Raw genomic sequence first — 3,266 nt, forward strand, 5'->3', positions numbered from 1 at the left:
TGTGGTGGTGTTTTGCTTTGATTTGGCCTGAAGAAGAGAATTCCTTGGAAATGGTTGGAGGCTGAGATGTGCTGGCTGCTTTGTTTCCCAAACCAGATGGAGCTGTGCAGACAGGCTGCCCATGGGACAGCACACACGCAGAGGCTCTGCCCCAGCAAACAGACCACCCCCTTTGACTGGAACTGGGCAATCTGCTCCTGGGGGCAGCCCAGGTCAGAACTGGCTTCTTCCTGAGCTGTAGGGGCTTGCAGTCTTCCCTGCCCGAGGTCAGCAGCAAGGCTGGCTCTGGTGTTCAGGCACACACCCCTGTGGCTGGGCAGCCTGGTTTCTAGACCTGAGCATCTGTTCCACGCTGCCCCACACAGCCAGGTCTGGGGATCAGCTGTGGTGGCTCTGGGGACCTGTGTGTGCCTCACAGTCTGTGCTTTGAGGAGAAGGTCAGCTCCTCCCATCCTGTGCTTGCTGAAGATAAGAGCAGCTACCCAGAGGCTGTGGCATTTGGGAGGTGACATGGTTCAGAGCCAATGCTGAGGAGTCTTAAGGCATCCCACCTCAGCACGGCTCTTTAATGTCTGAGTAACTGCGAGCCTGCAATAGTTTTCATCTGAGTGATGATTTAAAGATGTAAATGTTAGGTGATGTGTGAGTAAGCACTGTGAACAGTGTGGTTCTTGCTGTTTTCTCTGCAGAGACACTCGTGTCAATCCTTAGAGCCTTTCTTCTGGAGAGTCCTGTGAAAAGTTTCATCACTGGTGTGGAGGGTGCCTGGTGCCCTTCTCAGTCAGCATCCAAGGCATCGGAGCCACGAGGGCCCTGGAGAGACACAAATTCCAAAGAAGAAACATCTTTTAAGGAAGAAAAGCAAACTGCAATCAGCCCTTCAGAAATACCATTTAACTTTGAGCTACTGAAGGGTGTCTGATACTGTGGCAGACAAATTGTGCATTCCAAAAGCAGAGCCCATCATGTGATAAAGGAGCAGATGTCTCTTGGATGGCTTTCCTCCCTGTGTCACAGTATCATTAGGATAGCTACGTGCCAAGAACTGCACTTGGCTTTGTTTCCATTTCAGGGCAGAAAAGGCATCAGAGGCTTTTTCCTAGGAAAAGGCACACAAAAGTGCACCAAGCCTTGTGCAGGTGAAGCAGAAGGACAGAGATAGACAGATGTGTACACACATCTGTGCACATGAACACACACATCCCAGAGACCCCAGAGAGCCACAGATGTCATCACACTTTATTCTTCCCTCAAAAGAATGGGAGTATCTGAAAATCTAGGGAGGAAACCTGTGATGGGGACATCAAATATCCCTGCTGGTGTGATTGTTAGATGGGGGCTGTTGCAGTGATAATGTAGTTTGTGGGGGTGCATAGCAAGAAAAAAAAAAGCTTTTATTTTTTTCAGTTTAAACTGTGAAGTTGTTATTGTCTGTTTTGTCTCTCCTGCATTTTTCTGTAAGTCTCAGGTCTTCTGCTTGTTTGCTTTTACACACACAGGAGCCTGTGCTCTGAAGCTGTCAGAAAACATCCATGTAATGTGCCATTCCCTCTTAGCTGTGCAGGGATGTTGCAATCCCAAAACATGGAGATGGAGAGGCTTCAGGTGAGGGATTTTAGATCTCTACAAGACAGACAAACAATGCAACAAGACACACTTGCTGGTTAAAGAACTACACCAGAACAGCTTTAATGAACAGTCAAGTGCATGAGCTATACACTCATTTTACACACTGTAAAAATTTGCATAAGTCTGTCCTAAATCCCAGGTTTGGTGACAGCAGGAGGGTGTGTGGGTACATGTGGAGGGAGCGTGGCAGCAGCAGGGTGTCTGCTCCAGGCAGATCTCCCACATGGTCCCTCCAGGAGGATTCCTGTCCCAGGACCCAGCACAGCGTGTCCCAGCTCACTGCCCAGGGGGGTTCACTCCACCCTTTCCAACCCCAGAAAAGGTTGCACGAGTCCATCCTGCTGGGCCACAGCTCCAAGGGTCTGTGGAGGGGCCTGGAAAGTGCCCTGGCCAGTTCCAGTGGTGACAAAGGCCGCGTAACTCTGGTGGCTCTGGGGTGGTGACAAGAGAATTTTAGAGTGCACACAACAGGCAATGGGTGACAGATTATTGTGGAAAATCGAGACTCTGGAGCAATCCTTCTTCTGTATTACATCTCTCATTAATGTTGTCTTATGTTCTGCTTTCTCAAAAACCAAAGGATCTTCTAGCAGATAAATGCAATTTTCCCAGCATTTATCCCAGCAGTTTCCTGGGACAATGGTTGCTCCTTTGTGACTCTGGTGGGTACCAACACTAAGGTGACTTGAAAAATGAATCATGTAGCACCACACAGGGCATGTTAAATCCACTGATCTGAATTCTCCTGTGCTTGAATTGGATAAATTGTATAAATTAATGTTTTACTAAAATACAGTTGGATTATCTAATGTATATTTTTAATAGGATCTAATTGTGGCATTTTGAGTGATTTAAATTTCTGATACACACACAAAAAAAATCTGTAAACTAGTTCCTGTTACAAATGTAACTGCCTGGCTACATTTGTTAAAATTTAGAGCAGCTTCCCATCTGTGTGTGCTCCTGATGTTGATGTCTCCTCTTGCAGAAGGACAGGTGGGTGCCAGTGATGGATTCTCATCAAAGACACTGAAGATTTTAATCTTTTTCCTGACTGACAGCTAGAACAGATCTTCTGTGACATTGGGGAGGAAGATTTCAGTGCCTCTCCTGTGGAGCCTGTGCTTCCCAATGATCATGACACTGCTCAAAGCAACAGGTAAGTGCAACAGCCCAGCAGAGATCTCAGCTCTGTTGGGGGCCCCTCTCCCACAGGCACCAGGAGTTCATGTCCCACAGTGTCTCCAGAGAAGATCCACAGGTCTCAGTGACTCACCCATGGCAAGGTCTGGGTCTCAGCTAAGAGGGTACTCCCCACCTTTTCTTTTTGCAGCACAGCCACAAGGCTGGAGCACAGGCAGGATAACCCTGAAGTGAGCATTTGCTCTCTCTTGTACCTTCTCTAGGCAACCTGAAGAGGAAAGTGCCTGGATCCTGCAGCAGGCTGTCCCATGATGGCATTTAGCAAAGTGCAGGGATGAATTACTGCCTGTGCAGCACAGCCATACAGGGATGCAGCAGACCATGCTCAGGACTTGGGGATTTCCTTTGGCAGATCTTTGCCCCTTGAGGGTAAATGAACATGATTCCCTGTTGGTATGTAGGCAGCTGACACTTTTGTTTTAGAGAATGGATGG

The sequence above is a fragment of the Cyanistes caeruleus genome, chromosome 14 (assembly GCF_971803275.1).
Source record: "Cyanistes caeruleus chromosome 14, bCyaCae1.hap1.1, whole genome shotgun sequence".
In the NCBI taxonomy this organism is placed as follows: domain Eukaryota; kingdom Metazoa; phylum Chordata; class Aves; order Passeriformes; family Paridae; genus Cyanistes; species Cyanistes caeruleus.